The sequence below is a fragment of the Chamaea fasciata genome, unplaced genomic scaffold, assembly GCF_029207755.1.
Source record: "Chamaea fasciata isolate MVZ Bird 193981 ecotype frontalis unplaced genomic scaffold, bChaFas1.0.hap1 SCAF_6, whole genome shotgun sequence".
In the NCBI taxonomy this organism is placed as follows: domain Eukaryota; kingdom Metazoa; phylum Chordata; class Aves; order Passeriformes; family Sylviidae; genus Chamaea; species Chamaea fasciata.
The window spans coordinates 29,608,554-29,633,330 of NW_027094091.1; the positions used below are offsets into that span (position 1 = coordinate 29,608,554).

Consider the following 24,777-nt stretch of genomic DNA (forward strand, 5'->3'; position numbering starts at 1 on the left):
GAAATTTTCCCTCTGATTGAAATATTATTCCCTACTGATTGAAATATTATCAGTATAGGAAGAAAGGCAGTAATGTACTACGAAGAACAAAAAATACTTTGTGAACTCCTGCTAGGTCTGTCCATCTGCTCACATATACCAAATAAGGTTTGTGCTCCTCAAGAGTGTCCTCAAGTTTCAAGGTAGTCATCAGATATCCAGCAATTTTCATGACACGTCTCATCATGTATTCTGATCATAATTTCTTATTCTCTGATAAAATTCCATCCATCAGCACCCTTGCTGCCCATTTTCCTTTAAACCAACTTCAAACAGTCTAAAAAGAAGCTGTTCCAAACTAACAGGTCATTCCTCCCCACAACCCTCCTACTTTGCATTATGTTTCTCTTCTTTTACAGACGTGTCAATTCTCTTAACTTGCCCCATCTTCCTCTCTTCTCATCCTAGCTAAGTCAAATCCAGTAGAGAAGCAGGTAAACAGGGAAGCAGTGCAGAATAGTCATTACATCTTGGATTCTCAAGACAAATGGCAAAGTGTTTTTGCTGGTGGCTTTATGGTAGTGTGGTTTTTTAGTGTTGTTTTTTTTAATTTGTGTGTGTGTGATTTTTAAAATTTGGGTTTTAAATAGTCAGAACATTTAATAAATAATATTTAAGTGAAGAATGCTGCTAATCTCCTCTTGTCTGACAAGTACAAAGCTTTCACAAAACAGCAAGCACAACAGGCAGAAATACTCTGCAGAAGCAGCACCACACTGCAAGAGTGCTGGCTAAAATACTAGTCGTAACCTTGGGGGGAAAAAATAAAAAAGGTTGTTTCCTAAAACCGAGCCACAACTCTGCAGGTCAGAGTAGAAATGGCTTTAATCATTACCATAATGTGCCAGGCAGCATACACTGAGAGATTTTAAGCTTATGTGCTAACTTGAAACTTTTCATGTTCCTGAACTTTTTATGAAGCATCAGTGCCCACAGCCCTAGGTGTAAGTATTATACAACTTGGAGCTGACATTACCAGTACTCTTTGCATGGACTGGATCAATGGAAAGGGACAGTTAAAGACACAGAAAGACTCATCTGGTCCCATGCATTGCATGTCCTTCAGATCTTTGTCTACAACTGAGAAGCCTTTTGGCATTTGGCTATATTTAACACAGACGTACGATATGAACTATTTTACAGGGCATTTGGAGTACTCTCAACCTGCAGTGAAGCAAGATACTGTAAGTACAGCAGTATTCTTTAGTTCTAGTGGAATATTCTGTACAATGCATCTATAACTTGATTAATATCTATGAAAAAGCAGACCACAATGGTAACTAGTGACTGAAAGAGCAGCATCTTGATAGCAGCCATGATATTGCTTTGCAGTAGAAATTGGAGAATTAATCAATATGCTTAGGATTTCTCACAGCTCACAGTTTTTGCAGACTCAAAAGTTGGTTTCTGTGCAGAAGTGGTCATTTATTCAGTAAAGGCTACAGCCAGTCAAGAACAGTTTCCACTGACACATCAAGAAGTTCCACCACTGAGTTAGGATTGCACTTTTGCAGAACAACATCATCACAGCAGAATTTAGTTCTGAAGATGCTTCATTTGCCAAATAAAAAACAGTGCTTTTAGATGTAAAAAAACAATTAGATTCTTAGATTAGGTTATTGATTCTATTTAGTAAAAAAAAATCTAACAAAACTGTAATAAACTGGTTATAGAAAATAATATTTTGGTAGCCAAATAGGAAGCAGCACCAACCCAATTATTAGAAGTCCTAAAGGGGTAATAGTTGTTGAGGTTTTTTAGCAAGTATTGCTGGAGAGCAGTTTAAATCCCAATGGTTCTGCCGTGTTTAACCTGCAGTGTTGTGCAACTGGGATCTGGAGCAAGGGGGCAGTTCACAACCATTGTTTCAAATGTTGTAGTCTCAGGCAAAAATAACCCAAATAAAACATGTTTTGTTTAAATTCAAAATAAAATCTTATTATTTTCCTACAAAGGAAACTGTTTCTCATAGTGAGATCAGTCCTGATACAAGACTTATATTCTTTCTACATTTTTTTGGTTGTTTCCCTTTGGACCCAAAAGACAAAAGCCTCTGAATCCAAGAAGGACCAGCTCTGCAAAGCTAAACACAGCACTGCACCCCTGCAACAGATAAATGGCAAGAAATATGCTGTGGCAGTTTTGCAGAGCTGGTTAAAAAAAAAAAAAAAAAAAAAAAAAAGAGCACAACAGCTTGATTTATGCAACGCTACTGGGTAGCAGGCGGAGCAGGCTGCAGTCCATGATCTCTGGAAAGCACGAGCTCACCGTGCTGCTGGGCACATGCTGCTGGAAAGGCTGCCAGGGCAAGGTTACCCAAGGGACCCCCTGAGAGGGATCCAGACATGCAGGTTTGCCAGTTGTGCCCTGCAGGTCCTCCTTGGCTCTTGGGATAAGGCTCCATTTGAGCCCTGAGTAGCAGCAGCACTCCCAGAAAGCGCGGTTCTACATTTGCAGGGCAAAGCAGCACTCAGAGCTCCTGTCCAGAAATCATCCTGTCAGTCCATCTGAGATCCCACAAGAACACTGTAGTCTAGCAAAGAATTATAAATTTCTTCCTTAAAACTCAAGTGGTACAAATTCATTTTTTAATCTTTTTCCTTTAATCAATTTGCTTAAAGTCAAGCATAAAACCCAAATGGTGCTTATTATAGACTACATTTTTTTTACAGTATAGCCAAGCCTCTTCCAAAACTTTATTCAGAGAGCTGATGGATGTTATAACTTGACAACTTCCCACAAGAATAAAGTGTACATACATCATCACATCATTGCAGACACCCTGGAACTACAGTTATATGTTATATGGGAACATTAGCTTTGATTTCAACTCAAGATTGATTAAAATAAATGCCACAGGCAGTGACAGAAGTGTGACACACCCAGTGCCACATCCATACTTGATGTTCCCCATCGAGTTTCAGCTTCTGTGCAGACTTCCATTAGATGGGAGATATGCACAGCTAGAGGACATTGCATGCTCTGGCACGGTCTCTGTGCTAACAAGTGAAAAAGCAACCCTCTGATTTTACAATAAATTAGATCATAACCCTTGAATAACTGACAACCTAATAGAGTCTCACGGTTAACAGGCAAAAACCACCTCTCTCCTCAGGCTGGTTTTTTCCAGAGTCAGCTTTGTCTTTTTTTCAAGTTCTGATCACAGATTAACTTATGGTACAGCACCCTCAGTCAGGCAACTACATACATGGCTTGGTCCTCAGCAGTCTTTAGGACTTGCTGCCATGTATAAATTACCCAGTCTGCAATACAGCTCACCTCACATTTAACCCTTTTGGCTTTGCCCTCAGTGGCTTTATAGGCCTAATGGAGTGAAATTGCATACAGGGAGTGACAGCAGCATGATGATTTAGAGGTCATCACTCTGATCTGGTACACTTTCAAGCAGTCATTCTACAACCAGACATCCAGTCTTCTTAGCAGCAACATACACAACGCCATTTATTGGGCTAAAACACATTTAAGACATGCAAATCTGCAGCATAAATAACTGGAAGAACACAGATAAATGAGCTTCTCACAAGTACTATCTAAAAAATGTCTAAGGAGGAAAAAAATTACTGCAACTTCTATAGATTCTGCAAAGAGACAGGCAAAGATTCTATTTAAATGATCCTTTATATTCTTACAGACAAAACTCAAAGGTTCCCTGGTTCAAAACTGTAGAGAGCACCAAGGTCTAAAGCATCACTGTGCACAAGTTCCTCCAAAGCTGTGCTTTCCGGGCTGTTCACCCAAGGACATAATACATATCTGTCATTAACTGAGACAGAATATGACTTCTTGGATTTACATTGGTCACAGACTTTCATTATTCAGTTCTGCTAAGTACCAGCATCATATGGCAGCTTCTGGTTAAACAGTCACTTAACAGTACAGAAATCTATGGAACTACCAGCCATATCAAAGGCAGGTCAGAAACACTTTGATAAGGCAAATATTTCACCACACTGCAGTGCAGGTGGAAAGCTCCTACACAGGGCTAACACAAAGAAGCATACTTGAGTAACTTCATACAGCTGACATTAGTTTGGAATACAGATAAGGAACTCCTGCATTTCGGCTCAAAGAAGCAAGAAAACACTTCTCCCATGTGTTTGGGCTGCACATTGCATGGAGGGGGGGAGGATTAGGGAATGAGGAAGAAACACCATTGGGAAAAAATAAACAAAAACCTGACATTCAGGTACCTAGTAAAAGCTCATTAAACTTGCACAACCAAACACTGTCCTGTGAAGGGTAACCAACTTCCTTTTGAAAGCAATCTCAGTTCGTTTAAGTTTGCATGACAGAATTACATCCTCTACCAGCAGCAAGTTCAACAAAGCTTGTCAACAACGCTGCAGTTTCTAAATTTCCATCTAGAAATCCACCAATTCACAGTCCACAAACAAGGGTCCTCATGATCTGTTCAATCAGGACTCTGCATGCACAGCTTGTAGATCAACTCTGGTAAACGAAATCCCAGAATACTGGTGCAGGCTGAATACAGAAGGGTTGCCCATGCAGGACAGGAAAAAAAAAAAAAAAAAACCAAAAAACAAAAAAACCCCACCAAAATAAACCCAAACCACAACACAAACCCAGTGCTGAGTAATCTTAGAAAATAAATAGGGGGAAAAGTCATTAAGCTTCTCCTGCTAGGAAAATATGTAGCCCTAACTGCCAAAAGCTGAGAGAAAAAAAAAAAAAAAAAAAAAAAAAAAAAAAAAAAAAAAAAAAAAAAAAAAAATTGAGCTGAGCCAAGCAGAATATCTAGGAGAATCCACAAGATCCACTGGAAGTCTCATTTCTGTTTCTCTAATTTTGGAGACTATTTAAGAGTGATTTCTCCCTCCTTCATCAGGTATTGCAGCATATTCCTGGAAGAGGAGGCTGTTTCTACCTTGATGTTTTTTCTTCAAATCCACCACTAGGGTTCTGCTCTCTCTGAGCCAAATTAAACATACCAGAGGTGTTTTCATAAGCCATTTTGGTAGTATACTGCTCACAAATGTCAACTATAAGCCATTAATGCTGCATTAGGAACTTTCTCCAGAGGAAATTGCCTCACAAGAACCAGGGGTGGAAGGGATTGGCACCTGGAAACCACTTGCTTCCATTCTATGAAAAGTCCAGCTACAGCAAAGCCTTTAGGATTGAAAAGCAGTTTTTGGTGGTTAGACTTAAAATCGTTCAAAAGTTTGCTGAAAGAAGTAATAAGGAATGGTAGTCTGCAAAATAGTTCTGTGAATAGGGTGGCAACAATAAGCTTCCTTGGGCTGAATTTCTTCCACCTACAAGGAAGTTCCTAGTCAAAACTAGGTATGCCAGAAGTCAGAAGGAAGGACAATACCTAGGAACTGCAACAATTGACGTGCAGGAGGCCAAGGTTCAATCTGTGGGCAAGTACCAAGTGCTCAAGTTAGTCCTGCTCTTCTGATCTTGCACATGACAGACTGACTGGTACCAAGTACTTCAATCCAGACCACTGATAAGGGCTTTTAGTAAAAGTAAGGTTTGGGTTTTTTTAACTAGAAAGGAGAAAAATGTGCTTTCTTAAATGATCCCATGACAGGCAAACAACTTCTACTGAGGCATACATATTGGTCTCAAAATCAAGCTGTGTGTCAGACAGTCAAGCCTTCCACAGCACTTGTTAGTCTGAGTCCTTTGACTGTTTTCTTAAAATCATTGCAATACAGAGAATGGCAGGTGTGAAAGGCAGCAAAAGCAACTGTTTTCCTAATAGTAAACTGTACCAAAAAGTCTTCAGAACTGTTTCACAATATCCTCCTCTCCCCACCCAAGGCAGAAGCAAAAGCAACTGTCTGCTTAAACTCCCAATTTCTAAAAGTTTTAAGTCCTACCAGTTTTCCACCCGCCTCTGAGTAGTTGCACCAAAACTGGTGTGTTTCTCCCCATTGTGTCCCTGAATTTGAAGTCTGCATAACAAGACTGAAAATTTGGGGTTTTCAATTATTCCCATCCACACTTCGAATTAAAAGTTGGCTACTAATGAATTTAAGGGCTGTGGACAAGCTACATTCATTCCTAAAAATTATTTAGGTATACAAACCTGCAATCCCATGTACTATAAAGAAACCACAATTTCATACAGCAGGTGGTACTACAAACTCAATCCAAGCCAATCACATGCTATAGCAGGGAGGCTGGAAACTCTGTAAGAATGCTTTCTATATCCAATATACCTGAAAGATTCCCACAGACTCCACTGAAAGAGCAAAGAGACTTACACATAGAGAACAAACTGGCATTCACATACCAACACGCCAGACAGCATATTTTGGTTTAAGCAGAGTAATCTTAACAAGCACATGAACACTGCTGCCATCACTGCCTTCTCCAGTTCTGTGCACCAGCTCAGCAGCCAATTTTTAGATCTTCATCCTGTCACATGGCCCAGTTATTTCACACAGAATGGACTGAACACAAGAAACACCACTACTACACTGTGCTTACTTCAACAAGCCTGCCCAGCATTAGATTCCACATGCAGAAAAAAAACCAAAATAAACCTCAGTATTCAGGTTTCTTTAAGTCAGCACCTGTATCTTTGCTTTTATGACCATACAATGGAAAAATACATTTTAAAAGCTATTTGAAAAAACAATCACAATTCTTATCACAACCACTGGTTCAGTGCAATAATACACTGGAGCTTGCAGTTAGGTTTACTTGATTAATCAGATGCCTATCTCTACCTTAGATATAAAGAGTAACTCATTTATAGTGTACACGGACAAAATACAATTCTAGGATTCAACCATAAAACATTCACTCTTTAAATAATAGAAAATAAATTTACTAAGATCCCTGTTAAGTTTGCAATGTCAAATACTTACATAAATCAACAGTTAGATCAGTGAACAGTTTGGATTCCAAATCAACCACAGGTGAATTGATTCTCTTCTGAATCAAAGTATGTAATAACAAAGCCAAAGTCAGGCTCTGCTAACTAAAATTACAGTACCAGAACCATGAGCAGAAGTCTGCATTTGCACAGATTTACCCCATGGCTTGGGCAGATCCATCTGGCATGTACTGAGAAGTTCCATACATTCAAAATGCTCACTACAGAAGGGGAAACCAAACACCAACTTAGAGAACATTCCTGTGGTCTCACCACCAGACTTCTTTCAAATTGAGGATGCCAAATTTCATGTCTCTCATACTACATGCACTACACTGGCATGACATCCCAACTCTTTGCCAAGATGCACAGAGACAGCTGAGGTCCAGGAAAGCCGACAGCTTCTCCAACACAAGGGGAACCACCAAAGCAGATTTAACAATCAAGCAGATGCAGCTACAGCAATCACAACTGCACTCTCATTTGAACAGTAACAACTACAAAGAGTATCATCAGGACGATGGGACACTCCAGTACCACTCTCCTGACTGTGGGCTGCTATATCTTCCCCACAATTAGAATAAACCCCAGCAAGTTCACACACTCTAGATGCCTGGGAAAAAAACAAAAATTCTAGTCAACACAGGAAGAAAAGTAAAGGCCTCTTTTCGGAAAATGGTGTTCCAATAAAAATCCCCACTCAGGGCAGAATGTCAAACTGGCTTTTAGACTACTGACTGGTGTGGAGGGAGGGAGAGTTAGAGACAAATGAGAGTCACAAGAACACATTTTGCTTAATAACCTACCACATTCAGAAAGAAACAAGATGCCAGTACTGTCTTACTTAGCAAAAATATATACAGAGAAATACCAGTCGCTGCTTCTGACAGAAGGTCCTTGCAGACTTTCAGGTTTGGTTAAGGACTTTAGTGGCAACAGCGCATTTCTCACACAGAACCAATTCAGCCACTATACTGATGTAAATACAAATCACCTGCTTTCATTAACTAAAACCTTATGGGTAAATCATAGTCAAGTTGAAAGCTGGAAGTCAGGAGGCCTCACTTGCAAGATAGGTGGACACATCTGCTTTACAAGCACATGAATGAGTTGTCACAGACAGCCTCATCTACAGCAGAGTGACCAGGAACAGGACAAGATGAATAAGAATCATACAATTCTGGCCAACAATTGGTACTGCGCAATCACCTCAGATCCCACACTCCCTCAGATCGTAGTAAGGGAAACAAAGTTTGTGGATGGCTTCACAGCCTGCACTCCCCTTCACTCCATCTGCTGAGGAACTGATCAGCTTTGAAAAGAAATGAAAAGCAGGACGTTAGTGAACTATGACAGTAGTTTCCCTCTCTCAGTTTGAAAAACGAATCTGTGCTTACACATAGAAAGGGGTACAGGTCAGAATCCAGAGCAGTTTTGTTAAACATTTAAGCAGAATCAGCTTAATGCACTTTTCCAGACATTTAGGCTGGAGATGTCAGCCCTCTTTGCTACAGGTGAATTCTGATACCTGTCCTGCTATCAGGACACCTGATACCAAGCACCAGCTTCCACTCTGTGTGTTTAAGACACTATTCCTCACATGCACATATTTTCTTGCATGCACTCTTCACCTTTCAGCATCAATAAGAAAAAGACATTTTATTAAGAAAAATCCTAAGCTTTTTGGTAAAAACATTGCTACCAGTCCTACTCAATGACAACAGAAAGCCCAGGTGAAGACGTGAGGTATAGAAATGCAGGCACAAAACTAATTCCTCCTCTACCATTTCAGGGGAATGGGAGAATGCTGAAAATGGATACTATTCTTAAAATGTTGTTAAATAACCTAAAAAAGAGATCCATAAATCGAAGATATTGTCACTGCACTGCACTTCAAAAGCTACTTCCAGGATTTCTTTAGAAATAATTACTATTTTTATCTAACGGAGATCCATATGCAGACTGCTGCATCCAGTATTTCCTCCTGCAGAGTTTGGGGGTTTTTCACCTTTCTTCCTGAAACAATCACAGTGGAGCTAAAAGTTAAGGTAGAGCTGTGGCTACTTGTTTGCTTGGAAAAATCCCTGAATCACCAAAACATTGAGGCAGCATGAAGCAGCCAGCCCACTATCACTCAAACTATGGATTTTTACACAGTCATTGATTTGCTTGTCCCTGAAGTTGAGCACAGAATTGTGCTTGTTTGTAGGTCAAGTTAGTCCTACCTCCAAACAGAGTATTTATTACAATTTAATAACACATTCAAGTCAGTAACTGTGTTGGTTTGAATACATTTTGCAACAGTAATTTCCTCTTTTTTTCCCATTCTAGTTTTAGGCCTTCCCCCCTTTCATAAAGAGAAACATTTCCTTTATCACCTTCAAAGGTGATATCAATTGATCAATTGATCAATTGATCAATATCAAAATTGATATTTCCTTTTAATTTAGAAAACAAATACTGGCAGATCCTGTTTCAGTATTTTAGCTTAGCTAAAGATAGCAGGATCAGAAAAGACCAGACACAGAAAGGCAATACCTTACCATGCAAAGATCAATGATCAAAGATTACTTAAAACACTGAGAACAGCAAAAAAACCACCAAGTAGAGGCCCTTTATCATTCCCAACTCTCCATTTTAAGAACAATAACTTAATGGTTCTTTCTAAACTTCTAATAGAAAATGACATATTATACTAGTTTTGCCAACACATCAACCAGCCTTCCAGGAAACAGTGTGTCAGCAACATATGGAACTACTCAAAGGAGGTTTTTTGGCATTTGTCTCTCAGCCTGGCGTGTTTTTAGCCTTAACTGTAGAAGCCGCTAACACTTCTGTTTTAGCTGTAAAATTTAAAACACCGGGGAACATGAAATCAAAGACAGTACATGCTTACCATGCAATACAAGCCACCATATCTCACTCACAAATACTACCAGCTTCTATGTAATTTTTACAACTAGAAGATTCAGTCTGAATCACTTTTAAGCAAACAGCTTAAAAATGCTAATAATCTGTTCAACCTCTAAGCAGTAAAGAATAAACTGTAAGTGCCACATATAAAAGCACGTTTGTATGTTTATGGAACAGACAACTTCAAGTAATAAATCTGGGAGGTTATTTGGTGTGTAACAGCAACTTACACTAGGGCACAGTAGAAAGAAACATCCCCCACAATCTACTTACAATAGTCAAAGCACAAGCCTTTCAAAAGAGACAAGTCGAGGCTGAGTTAGATTAGTCATCAGAAGCGCTCCTCTGTGGCATACAGCAGAGTACAAGCAATCAGTGAGAGCAAGGGAAGAAGAGAAACCAAACCATAACAAAACCTTAGAAGCCAGATTACAGAGAGTCCTCTCATGAGATTTCAACTTTCAAAGATCAGTTCAGCCACGCAGCAATAAAAGACTCAGGCTGAGGAATTTTCCTTAGACGCTCTGCCAGCACCGCATCAAAAACTCCCTGCATGCTACCAACACATTCAGAGAGCAGGTTTGACAAGGACTACACAAATTTGACAAATGCTATTTGCAGAGAGCTGTTTTCTGTAACACTTGGGATCATGTTCACACTGAGGGACAAAACCTCTAGCTAACAAAATAAGCACACCTTTGCCTGGCCAGGTCTGAAGTAAGAGGAGGGTGGACTTACTCAACTCACTTTTTTGCAACTGAGGAACTCAGAAGACTTTAGAACCACAAACTACTGTTTTCATAAGGCTGTGGGCTACCACAGCTTTAGCCCACAGCTAAAGTCAAGCTACAAAGTTACTTCAGAGCAATTGCTGTGGCCAGGAGTTCCTGCAGCCCAGCACCATTAGTGCTGTCTGCACAAGGCTCCACAAGGTGCAGGGTGCTGAGAGCATACAGGTGCTGCCATGGCAAAACACTGACCCTGTGCTCCAGATCACAGAGAAACACACACACACAAGCAGGTGTTTCCCCCACTATCACTGTCCTTCCCCCACGCATCACAAATTACAACATACAGTTCCATGGGAGAGAATTTTATACTGAAAAGTCTGCAGAGCAGCTTGGATAAATGTAATCTCAGCCTACCTTCAGATAGCCTGAGAAAAGAACAGTTGTTTGGAAAAGTCATATTGCAACACGTCAAACAGTTATTCATTTTTGCCTTACGGAACTAACAGTTCTCCCTCACCTTTCTTAAGTGACATAAACTGCAGTCTCTTCACTCCCGTCTACTACAGGCAAGTAAACGTGAAAATGGTGCTTCCAAAAAACTCAAGATTTTCCTTTACTAAATGAATTTAACCACATCATAGAATTAACCTGGAAGTGTGTAACTTGCTGCTAAACCCGGGCTTCTAAATTAATTCTGCATTGCAGGAAAAGTGGGAAGAGGAAAAAAAAGGAAAACTAGAACACATTAGTTATGTGAAACATTGTTAAAATTACTTCCACCCTCTGAAAATATTTCTTTCCTCAGGGTATAAAAGAGTTGTAATAAATACAAACGAGTTCATTTTAACAAAGTCAATTTAAATGTGAAATTATCATAGTTGTATTAAACTTCACTGTAATATATTCATAATTTAAATTAAGCCATTTTAGTGCTATGTGCTCACTGACACTGTTTTAAACACAGACAAACCACCACCTCTGGGTACACAAATTTAGAGTTGAAGAGTTAACATTTCAGAATGATTTCTCTTTTTGAGTGAGAACTTTCTCTGCATTCATTCAATATATTCAGTTCAATGTCTGGGTTTTCAAGCTATAAGGAATGAAGCCAATTGGAATTTCTTAAAAGATCACAAAATTAAACAACCTTAAAAAAAAAAACACCTCCAATTTTTCAGGAAAAAAGTTTCAAATCTAAGGTATCCAGTGGATAATGTGCATCCAGTCAGTGATACAGAAGTATCAAAAGAAATTATGCAGTTATCTTTAACTACAAGTAAGAATTGATAATGCCTCATAGAAGAAGGCATAGAGCATCAACTCACTCTTTTGCCTACAGAGATGTGTCAACTGTCACACTACTAAGACATCCTTTTAGCAATAGAGGCTAAATGAATAAGATGATTGCTCTCTGAAAAGGAAACTACTCTTTCAGCTCTCCAATGTTCTTGGATAACAACTTCTCTATAACAATGAGCTTTGTAGCATTTAATTTCTTCAAGGTGTCAAAGTAATTTGGCAAATGCAAGATTCTTTCTGCCTTGCAAAACTTAAGTGGATGGTAATAAGCTTTGAAGTCCGTCTAGCACACAGCATACTACAGCTCCATAGAGTTACCAGTGGAAGAATATGATACTGGAAGAGCCAAGACTTTGGCACTACACAGCTTGTCATTGTCATCTCATGGCCCCAAATACTGACTACAGTTCATTTCACTTACCATCAGAAAAACACTACATCAGAAAGTAAATAGAAAAGTAGAGAGCTGACCACCTGCAAAATAGGAATAGCTATCTGCAGGCTATAATCATCAAGGCTAAGAGAATTGGGATTATTCAGCCCAGAAAAGAGAAGGCTTCAGGGTGACCTAATTGCAGCCTTCCATTACCTGAAGGAAGCCTACTAGAAATATGGAAACTATTTACAAGAGCATGTAGTGACAGGACAAGGGGGAATGGTTACAAACTGAAAGATAGTAGGTTTAGATTAGACACTAGGAAGAAAATATTTACTGTGAGGTTGGTGCTGCACTGGAACAGGTTGAACAGACAGGTCTAATAGAACATATCCCTGCTCATGCTAGGGGGGTTGGAACTGGATTACCTTTAGGGCCCCTTCCAACCCAGGCCATTCCATGATTCTGTGATCTTTCAGAGAAAAACAAAAACAACACACAAACATGCAGAAATCAGAAGGAACTAAAGCAATAAATGTATCTATTGACTGGAGGATGAAGAATGAATGAGGCTGAAGAATGAATTAATAATGAGGCTGAAGAACCTCACCCGCAGTATCACAAGCATTCTGCATTCATAGTCACTGGGTGGTGAATTCTGCTGCTGCTCAGCTGGCACAAAGGACAAGGCAGTGTATGTTAACCACAGCCATCTAACAGCCATGTTCTAACACCACCCCAAAATAAAAGCAGCACCAGGGGAAGCTTGCACGCACAATCCCTTCCTCCCCTGCTGTGCCAAGCCTGCCTCATCTCATCATTACCTGACTTTTCATGGTCCCTAGTTGAACTTGTTATGGCTTGATTATGCCTTCAGGGATTTCTTATAAGCTGCTCTTTAAGATTAGTCAATACCGAGCTCTGGACTGATGTTTCTCCATTACTCCCCATTTTGCCCGTAACAGTCTCTCTCATGGAGATTAACATACTTTCACTCTATTTAAATACAGCACAAATATTTCCCTGTAAAAAAAAAGTGATCACCAACCACCTACCCTCCTTCTTCTTTACCCTGCAGAACAGATCCAATTTTATCTTCTGTTTGACCCATCCATTCATATTTGCAAACTGACCAAATCCGCAATCTGCGTGCTTTCCTGAACAAGTTTTTCTAATTTCTTGCCTATCACTCTTGACTGCTAAAGTCTTTTCCCCAAGGAAAAGTTTTCCTAGACTAAGGATGCTAAAGAGTGCTGCAGGAGAAAGCTGACTACAAATGGCAGCACCAGGCACAGATCACTGTAATCTTCTGAGAGTTAAGCTGACAGTTTGAACACATTGTTCTCCTTCATCTAATTTAACACACAAGGGGTAAAAAAGAGCCGTTTTCTTCAGAAGTAAGATTTTAAAATTTCATCTTAAAAGCTCCTACTGAAAGTTTTCTAGCTGAGGTATTTAATGTGTTATTTCTTGAATGAAACACAGATTGTCCTTTTATTATCCATCTATAAAGCAGTCAAAAGTAAACTTTTCTTTCTCTTCTTTTCTTTCCCTTCACCTTCCCCAAAAAGCAGTCTGTCTGAGCTCCCTTCTTGAAATGGTCTATGAAACAGTTATTTAAGTAGAAATTCCTTTTCATTTATAAGGAAATCACCAAATACATTGAATGTAATAAAATTGTCTCCAACTACTGACACAGATGATGCAGAAGAATAAGTAGTTCATACCAATTTTAGAGTTGTAGCACTCGTGTGGAGGATGGTTTTTGGGACTGTGCAGATCTCTTAACCATTTATGGGGGACGCCCCCTTTGGATCACATAAATCACATCACAGTATGTGATGTATGAATTCTGTGACGGACATTTGCAGTGTCATTCCTTTCTCTAGGATACAAACATGAGTTCAAGCAAATACCTAACACTGGCCCAGACAATTTCACTTCTGTGCTGTAGTACAAATACCACACAAGCAAAGTTAAGCAAAATACTATTTTGTCTGGGAAGTTGTTGCAACCTCAAATACTTCTTTCACAGACTTGGAGTTATGGGATTTATCATTATTTTCATTAAGAGTTCTAAAATGTGAGGTTCCACATCTGCAAATATTGAAACATTCACAGTTGTTTAACTTGAACATGACATTTGTATAAGAAAGCATGAAGAGGGATTGGAATATTCATCTTCCCCAACAATGAGTAAAGAAAATTGTCTCCCCTGTCCAGCCCAGCTTACTTTAGCATGCCTTGAACACGGCTTCATTCTTTCACCTACAGAGAGCATGCAGTCACCAGTGTAGAATGTGAAGGAAATGAGAAAATCCTTGGGATCCTTGGCAGAAAACCTGGGTTTGCATCATTTGGCACAAGAGACAGGAAACCTCCCCAAAGTGGGATGTTTTTTGCAAGTTCTTGGTAAGCTTAATGTCAGAATCTGACTGGATTAGGGGTGCAGTCTCAAGGTCAAAGCTCCCACCTCTCTTGCAGGCACTGGTAACCCAGTCCTCTGGATTAAGGTAGAAAACCCTAGAGATATGAAGAATGCCAGGAGAACATGCTCTTGCCTTTCTTCTTTAACTTCTTCCATTTCAAGTCTTAAGTATCAAGACTCCCAAATTAAGCTTGAGCTTTACATGCATCAAACCTTTGGTCAACCCTTACATTCCAACCCAAAGAAAGAGAACTAAAAACCATCCAAATTTATCAAGCTACCCAGTTTTCAAGAAGTTTAAAATTCCTTCATGCAGAGCAGTGTCCTTTAAGATTATTTTTACTACCCTACACTAGAACTTGTTTATACTAGACTTTGACCCACAGATGAGTGCTACCATTTAGCCTAAGAACTTCTGTAAAAAGTTCCAATAACATCCATAAAAATTCCCCTCAACTGAACAGAAAAAAATCAGACAGATATTCCTCCTCTGGGATAACCCTGTTCAGGATAAACTATAACCTTTCAATTTACCAGACCACTGCACTATTGAGTAATTTATTTATTTTTTTGGCTACCCAGGGAACTGTTTGAGTTTCAGGTTAAGCACATTCTGTTCCACTTAAATGGCAACATGCCAAATCCATTTAAATATTTAAACATTAACCTCAAAGTCACTGGTTTCTAGAAAGGCAGCCGTTAGTCCAGGGAGATTAAATTTTTCTCCAGGCAGTATCATTGAGGACAAAGGCCATTCTGCCTCTTTCTGAAAGCCATTTCTGGAAGAGCAGAAGAGCATGGAAAAGATACTACAGCACTCAGAATAACTTCAGTGACAGACTTCTTCGCAAGAGTGGACAGACACGTTATTTGACATTTTCCCTTTTCAACACTACAGATTCATCTTCTGTGTTTAAAAATGCTACTCTTTTGCTGAATGAAAAAACACAGGGTTGCTGCAGTTACTCTTAACCATTTTAGATTGTATGATTATCCAGTTATTCAATGTTACTTTGAGGCAAAGTAAGATGAATTTGCCATCTAAGACTTCTCTACAACAATACCAGAAAATAAAATATATACACTGAAAGACCATTAACAGTTAAGAGATTCAAGGACCTACCCATTTGTACACGGTTGCAAGTGCTCACTCAAAAGTAAATTGAAATGGGATGGACATGAATACTGCATTTTTAAATTTTTTTTTTTTGGGGGGGGGGCAGAAGATCATCCCAGGAAGTTCAGGGAGGGAGCCAGCCCACCACTTTGCAACTGTGTTGTAAGCCACCCTCTGCTACCTGCAGACCATGATTAGTCCTGGAGATTGAGAAGCTTAATTCTTTATAGCATCTAACTGTATTTACATTTGACAACCACAAACATACTTTTATGAAGCCATTGGTTGGTAAAACAAAACCATCAGCCAGCCATCAAGAAAACACTGCAACTGATTTTTTTTGATTTTTTTTCCCTAGAAGCCTCTTCCCCTACAGTTTTTTTTTCAGAACAAAATTCTAGGCTGCCTCTCTACGGGAAGCTTGCATTCTCTGTGTTTATAAATAAGTAAGCAGTTTGTAACAGCAGCTTTACTCTGACACCAATCAGATAAAAACATGCACTAAATATAACTTACATAGATACTATGGAATGACCTCTGCAGAACCAGACATCTTTTATCAATGATATGCACCCCATTACAGATTAGAGAACAGAAATATTGATCTCAAGGTTTGCCACACAGTTTATGCATGGCCTTCAATAAGAAAGCTAAACAACTGGAAATGTTTGAAAGCCTATGATGGAGTGACCCTGTGGAAGACAAAGCTTTCCTGCTTATTTTACACTGGAAATAGCCCATTGCAGGATCAAAAAACACATCCACCACACAGGCTTGCTATATTTAGGTGACACCTTACCAAGAGGGTAGCCCCTAGGAGAGTTAAGGCTGGAGGCATGCCCACATGCCAAGCTACACCACTGAAGTGTCAGATGTTCTGCTGGGAGGGCTGCTTTAACTACTGCAGTTTCTTACCTTCACTCTTCTCCGTTTTGAGTACATTACAGTCATTCCTTTCAAGGCTTCACAGTGCTCATTTTGTCTAAAAAGTGCATTTTTTACAAATGTGTGTTTGTGACTACACGCTGTTGTAGAGTAAGGCTTACACATCAGCACAACGGCGCTGTGACCTCTGTGAGGCCAGCAGTTCAGCTTACAGGAGACAATGCAATAGATAGCTGAGCACCAAGGGGAAGAATTACAGTACTGATTGCCACCAGGCTGGGACACGTGGAAAAAGACAAATGCTGAAAAACATTCAGAGGCACCAACTAACACAGCATGCACCGCCAGCCCCATGCTTGAAGCACTCGGCCAACAGTCTTCTGGGCAAGCAGGGAAGCTACTTGTCCAACGTAACAACAAAAAACATGCTCAATCCTTTTCTTGTTAAACTAATAGCTAAAGTTGCAATACATCTTTCCGTAGAGGCAGCATTTAGTAAGACTTCAGAAGGTCTAATGATACAGCCTCTGCACGTAGGAAACTGAAGACGACTCCTATTCAATTATCACCTTGCAATTAAGGTATTAAATGAACTACCAGCTCAAGCTGGCTGAAATTTGGAACCAGACTTACTAACTTCTTAAGTGTTGAGATGCAGCTTGATTAAAGCAGAGAAGCACAAATAAATAATAGTTATACAATTAGCCCAATACAACTATTATGAAATCTATGAGAAATCTATAATGCAGAAAACTGGCTTTATGGTACTTGACTTTGGAGCCCACTTGCTGAGCAGTAGGACATTTTATTACACAAAACCTATGGCACACAAACAAGTTCATGGCAAGGAAAGAAAGGCAAAGATGAGTCCCAACCACATACAGAAGCTGCTCAGACATCTTGATCTGTGTGCTTATGCAATGAGGTAGAAGCAAGCTTTTACCACAAGCAGTATACACACTGAGGTGGATGTCCAATCTCCTGAGAAAACTGTCAAGCTCACAAGGTTTGTATTATCTGCTACTAGAATATCAAGGACTACAGAGCACAAAGAATCCTTAGGTGAAGCAGTGGTCTGCACAACTCCAGATCTGAAGCTGTTCATTACATGAGAACAGAGCAGGAACATTCATTCTGTTACTACAGACCCAGGCACACTAAAGTAGGTGACCTTGCCAGCTGCTTGGCAAGCCTGTGCCGTCCTTCCAGGCAGATACTGAGAGTACAAATAACTAAAGGCATCCAACTGCCCAAGGCCACCAATCCATGCCGATTGCAGAACCAGACATTATTATCTCCTGGCATCAAGGCTCTGGCTGATTTTAATAATGTGTCACACCCAGACAGTTCAGCTTCATAATACTCAACTACAACAATTCCTCAACAGGTCCTATGAATTGTTTATGACAATGAAACAAAGCAGAGGAAACACAGATGCACTACAGGGAACATCAGTAGTTTTGAGATGATTCTATACTGAGACACAAGATGCAAACACAGCAAAACATCTGAGAAACTCCTTTCATTTAGGGAAAGCTTGCAAAGAAACAACTCCAGCAACCCACCTGTTGATACAAAAATTCCATTACCTGAAACTCAGCAACACATAAAATTACTCTTAACAGCATCATAAAAAGTACATGGTAAGTAACTTACTACGTGATATAAAAATAATTCTCAGACAATTCTGGCAATAAATTCATTAAATTCAATCACATGTTGTAACACATATGAACTATGAATCATAGCAACAGATTTTATTTCAGCACCTTCAGGCTGCTGATGGCAGCTGCTGCCAACAGAGACCTGAAAAGGATGAGATTTCACAGACAATGAAAACAGTTCATGTTCCCTCCACACTTCTTTAAAGATAAAGGAGTAAGAATAAAGTTCCCTAAGTTTGGCTCGTAAGACTAAATGAGGAGCAAATAAAGCACACAAAATAACATTCTCTTTGGTGGAAATCTGCAGTAGAGTTCAGCTCCTGCAGAGTTACACCTGAAGTATTACTGAGATGATACAGCATCATACAGGCTGCCCACTTAGAAGTATCTGATAGAGAGCACATCTGAAACAGGAAGTTGTGCAGATAGTACTAACACAAAGAAACACCAAATTTCTGCAAATTTTTGTAGATGCCTTCTAGTATCTACAATGTAATAAAATGGTCAAGTCAGCACTGAAGGCATCTTGCAGAGGTGAAACTGGCAGACAAGTCATGCAATTAGGTAAGATTGCAGCAGTGGAACAGCAATCCATAGGCTTCCCAAGATTAGATAACTCAGCCACTGAGTAATGGTTTTAAGGTCCTTGATGACTGATGGGAGAAAAGCAATAATCAGTGCACACATCAGGTGACAGAGCACTGCAACAGAGCCTGCTTATGCTCTGTTAGAACTGCTAGGCCAGAAATGGTCTGCATCACACAGCCATCAACCTGCAGCATCAAAGGGGAGCTGTCCTGCAACTTGACGTGGACACAGTGGAGGCAGCATCAGTGCTTCACGTGCTTAGACAGCATCAACAAAGAAGCCACAGGACCATTAAGAGCTTCAGCCAGGAGTCAGAAATAATTATGTACACGTAAAACTGAAAGACTAATGTCCAAAAGGTGGAAAGGAGAAGTTCACTATAAGCATTCATTTTCTTCTCTTCTTTCTTCTCAAAGGAATAACCAGAAAGAAGTGGGGAGTCAAAAAGAGCCATACAATAATTCAGTAATGTTTTGAACACCAGCGCATTTGCAGAACCAAAACCTGTCAATCCTCTTAGAAGAAATCACAAAGTCCACATGCAATGATGGACAAAGCACCATCTAGTTTCAAACAATACTTTTACAGAAAAAAAACCAAACCAAAACGACAAAAAGGCAAGACAGGATCACCAGTAGCAAACTGCACTGAGCCTTATATGGAAAACCTGTACATGGCATCACAGACAACAGAGGAGGCTTTCTCAAGCACACTAAGTACAACTGTCCAATTCCACAGAAAATTTTGTAATGAGCCAGCTTAGAGGTCTGTGCTGAAAAACTGTATGAGAATACAGTTTCAGTGCTAATTTCAGAGATGCGCTAAACAAGCTCACTCTCTCAGTCCAAAATACTGAGAATAATGTATACACTCAGGAATTAAGACAGATGATCAGTAACAGAAGTTAGTTTTCACATTCCACAAAGTGACAACCCTAATGCTGCATACACCTTGCTGCAAGAATTAGTCCTCCAAACAAGCCATCCTTTCACTCTAGTGGGTTTTCGGTTTATTTGAGGTTTAATGTGTTTAGTTCTCAGCTCCTTCACCAACAAACTTCAGCTTTCAGATAAATGTGGGCAGTAAATCAAGATGCAACACTTCACTTTTTATGACATTTACTTCTCCAGTTTCTGGGAAAGTTATACACTGATTTAATGATGGGACTCAATAAAAGTTGCATTTTCTGAAAATTGTGTTGTTCAGGTTTGCTAACCCCAAAGAGCACAATTTAATTATGAACAAAACCAATGCAGATCAGCAGAAGGTTTAACAAATGTTTAAACAAAGCCTAGTAATGAAAATCTCAGGGAAGTTCACGCTTTTCAATCAATAGAATACCAGAAGAGTTTAATCTTCAATTGACATCATTGCAGATGACATGACAGTCCAAAAAGCACTGCCTGTGGCAGAGAGGAGTGTTAAAAGCCTTTCAAACCAAATTTCAAGTTATTCTTCAGTTTTTCCCAAAAGAACATCACAAAGATTCAAGAGAACAGCATTAAAGTTTTATGTTGTTTCTTAAGTCAAATGGTGAATTAATACTGATATAAATAATCTTAATATTGGGATGCATGCTGCATATTTTTTTTCTGTATCAACCAGCATCTCCCAAAATGAACACCTATCCCATTTATTTCTAAATGTTAATGGTGAATGAGTGTCATAAGCTGTCTTTTTAATTGAGCAACTTAAAAGCCAAGATAAACACAAGAAAACTACCGATATGAAATACTGCCGTTACAGAGAAATGACATTAAATAACACAGAATTCAAAACATCAAACGTAATAAATTAAGCAGGAGAAGAAAATAACAAAAGCAACTCAAAGCAAAAACTATAACCAATTTTGACAATTTCCAATCAAACAATCCTTTATACATCTCTAAAACTGGGGACCCAGTTTAAAAGGAACAAGAGCTGTGTATTGTTGCTTTTGCTCCACAGAGTGGAAGTTGTACTGACCGCTGGATAGCACAGGTTACCAGAACTCCAGAAATTTTAAATAAAGTTTGCCAAGACAAGACTTTCAGTTTTAAACACTGTGTATCTGCCACTTTTCTACAAATAATTTTTATCAAGCTATTACTTATGGCTAAGCAGTCTTCCAATTATTCACCATTTACGAATACACCACTAAAAATTACTTGTTTCAAGCTAATTTTGCCCAGAAAACTTCCCCCTCCCTCGCCTCAAACTAAAAGCAATGCTAAGGACATCTGACATCTCAAAACTTCATTCAACTGGATGAAAGGACAGGCTCACAGGGGAGCATATGAGAATTATTTACAGAAGGGAGCAGCATTCAGAAAACTTCAGAACTACAATCCTCTTGCAACTCGGAGCTGGAATAAAGAGCTATCTATGGTCCTGCTCAGGGACAGAATGAATCACCTGATCAGTGTCATTTCAGAGGCAAGGGCCACCAATAGCTGACTTTAGATCAATTTCCTTGAAGGTCTTTGTGTTTCACCTGAAAGAGTTCAGTACCAAAACCAGGTACAATTGCCAACTAACTTCTGTAACAACACTTGCCTATAATCCTGTAAATGGCTCATCAACCATCCCAGTTCAAGTTACTTCTTTCCTTAAATGAAATTATTTGCTAGATCACCCAAAAGAGGTTACAGAACCTCCAACTACAGATTTGCAAGATTCAGCTGCACCCTGCCATGTTTGACCTGATCTAGCACTAGCTGTAATCCTACTTCAGTTTGGAGGTTGGAAAAAGGTACTTCCCAGGCAAATTTTAATTCTGTAAATAAAAATCTTTTTAAAGAAAAATACAAGCCTGAGGAAAATATTATGAAAGCACTTCCTGACTTCCCTTTAAAAGTTACATCACTGGTATTTCAAATACCTCTAATAATCACAGTAAAAAAATATTTCACTGCCACTGAAACATTTGAATCAGATATTAAGAGCAAGCAACTCAGACTCTGTCCAAGAACTGATGACTCTTGTAGACTATGCATTAACAGCATGCTGTGCATAAGCCAGCACGGCAGCATCTTCCATTTACACCTCCAATTTAAAAACAGTCTAACACCACGGTCTTGATACAGTCCACCTATCTTACCTTTAGTGTCCTCAGAGTAACCACATTTGACTTACTAGAAACACACAGGTAAAAGCACCAAGTAAAATAAGAAAGGCAGATCTTGTTAATTTTGAGAATGGGAACACAAACCAGAGCTAATGGACAAGTCACAGTTGTTTAACAGCAGTTTATTCATCAGCCCATAATCTTTAGCACAATGCTCTCAGACTGTGCAATGGCATACAGATCCTTAGTTCCCAAACCTTTCTGCAATGATGGTGCAGCAAAATCCTCCTGTTTTTCAAATTCTTCAGTCAAGATTTTTCAGTCTGCTGCAATTCAACACTAGAGACAAGGCAGCAGCCTCAGCTACAACTCCAACAGGGGATGAATGGACACAAAACGCAGTCTTCAACACTTGCAGCACCAACCCCTCACACTCATCAAAGAGTACAATCACACTCTTCCAGGAGCCCAGTGATGTAAGTAATTTCTTTTCTGGCCAGTCGAACAGGTTTACAGCTGATCTCAGAAAGAAACAAGGAGCACCATTTCACAAATCACTCCATCCAGACCTCACTGGTGTCAGCTAATGCCATAATGCAGCTAATGCCAGCTAAACTAAACTAACATATGCAGAACACACTATATGGGCCTCATACACTGACGGGAGACCAGGGGAAAAAAAAAAAAAAAAAAAACCAAACCACAGAATGTATCTACAACCATATTTTTTATAGTAATGACAACTCCTCCTTCAATACTCTGGATTTGCTTGAAGAAGGCTTGACCATTTCTTTGTTGACACAAATGGAGCAAACACAGCAGGGAAACTGATTCCGGAAGAAAGCTTGTCCTATTTCTTTCGGTTAGACACAGCATAGAGAGGACAGAGTAAAAGATATTAGAGATACTAGGAATCCCAGCCACTAGAATGAAGTACTACACCACATGCATTCCAACTGTTTTACCCCACCTCAGGGATTCTGCTGTACAGCTGATGACCACAGTCACTCTGAGCACACAGACAACCTCTGTATGCACATTCACAGGGGTCTGCACTACAACAAGTTCATCAAAACCCAATGTGGGTTACAATATTCAACTCCCAGTGCCTTGCATGCACTAGTTTCATTTCCCTGCACAATTACCATATTGCAATCATTAAATTCACATTTATATTAAATGCAAAAATGAGCTAGTTTCCATTTTTTAAAATAGTTATCTAAGACTGCAAAAGAAAAATAATTGTGAAATGTTTAAGTATTTGAAGATTGCTGAGAGCACACTGGCAACTTAGCCAAGTTGGACGGACTCAAATAAATTCTATGACAAAGCCATACAAAATGACAAATGTAAGGGAACCATCTAAAGAGGAATGACAACAGAGACTTGGGAATCAACACAAGTGGGCAATTCATAGATCACAAAGTCATCCACTAAGCGCAGCTTCAGTTTTTCCTGATGCAAAAACTGAACAGAGTAGTAACTAAAGTAGATTGAGTTAACTTAGCGTGAAAGGATTAATGCAATTCATTCAAGGGAAGGAGAAGTCCATGAAACAAAACTGAAGTTAATACAGGTGCTAGGGATGGGAAATAGGAAATTTCCCACTGAACTGGGATTTAAAGTATGATTTAAATCCTGATATAATTTTTTGGTGCTGAAAAAGCCTACTCATGCAGAAAACTAAGACTCAGAATTTATATTATTTTTTGCTTGGAGGACACAAAATTATCAACTAGCACTGACTTTTTTGTCAGACAATAAAGCATACGTATGCACAGCATACTCTGTGGAATCATCTTTTCAACAATAGAGAAAATAGGAAAGCAGAAAGCAAGTCCTCTCATGCCTCCATCGGAGCAACTACTGAGTCTAAAACATCTTCATACATAAATCAGGAAAAGTAAAAAACTCCACAATGCAAGCCCTCCCTTAAAAAGAAGTAGGCTGTTATCATTCTCACTTTAATGTTTGCATAGAGCAAACTGTACAACAGCCAGTGCCACAGCACAAACACTGAAGAAGCACTAATTCTTGCAATCAAGTAAAGCAGAATAAAGAGCATTAACTTTTCCAGCTTTAACTCCAAACTACTCCATAGAATGAGAATTTTACAAACTTGCCAGGTAATCCTCTAAAATAATGGGATAAAGGCAACTAAAAATGCTTGATTTTCCCAATTAAACAGTAAATCAGGATACATCACGAAATGGAATGAATAGAACAAAATGACTTGAACAGGAATAGGGACTTGGGGCAGGAAATCACTTCAGCTTCTGTTGAATCATACATACCACTAGCCCTTCCGATCACATAATTATCTCTCACCATCAAACAATCAAAATACAGCAGTGAAACACTTTAGCATCTTATATGAATGTAACATACCACATTTCTATACAAAACATATACATTTATACATGTACATGGCACATATACATGTATAAAAACATAAGTGCGTTTTTGTTTCTGTAGATAAAAAAATCAGTCCCACACTATCAGCTGGCTAATCTGCATTCCACAGTTCCTATTACAAATCTTAGCAATTATTTTGCTAGATTGTTCAGACCATTAGCTACCCGACATGTTAAATCTCAGCTCAATAGTAAATCCTACAAGATTAAAAAAAAAAAAGCCTCCTTAGAGTTGACATTTTTGTACAAGAATCTTGGCTCTGCCTATAAAAGAAACCTACTTCTTACATACGTGGTCGCAGACAAAAGTTTGAAACCACAAAATGAAAGAAGCTCCAAATGCATTTAGAGTGTCATTACTCTGTCAAATCTTGACTTTTTCAAGGCCTTGACACTGCCCTTC

The 24,777-nt window shown here is 39.2% G+C and overlaps 1 protein-coding gene across 4 annotated transcripts in view; it reads right to left on the minus strand.

Annotated features, from left to right (window-relative positions):
• MTUS1 (microtubule associated scaffold protein 1) overlaps window positions 1–24,777 on the minus strand; it is a 117,278-nt gene that overhangs the window by 90,129 nt on the left and 2,372 nt on the right. The window contains exon 1 of one of the 4 annotated variants that reach the window (XM_066185832.1): window positions 24,656–24,737. The exons of the other annotated variants lie outside the window; for them this stretch is intronic. The gene's annotated coding sequence lies outside the window, so the exon portion shown is untranslated. Of the gene's footprint in view, window positions 1–24,655; window positions 24,738–24,777 lie in introns of those variants that run through there. 4 annotated transcript variants of the gene reach the window in all.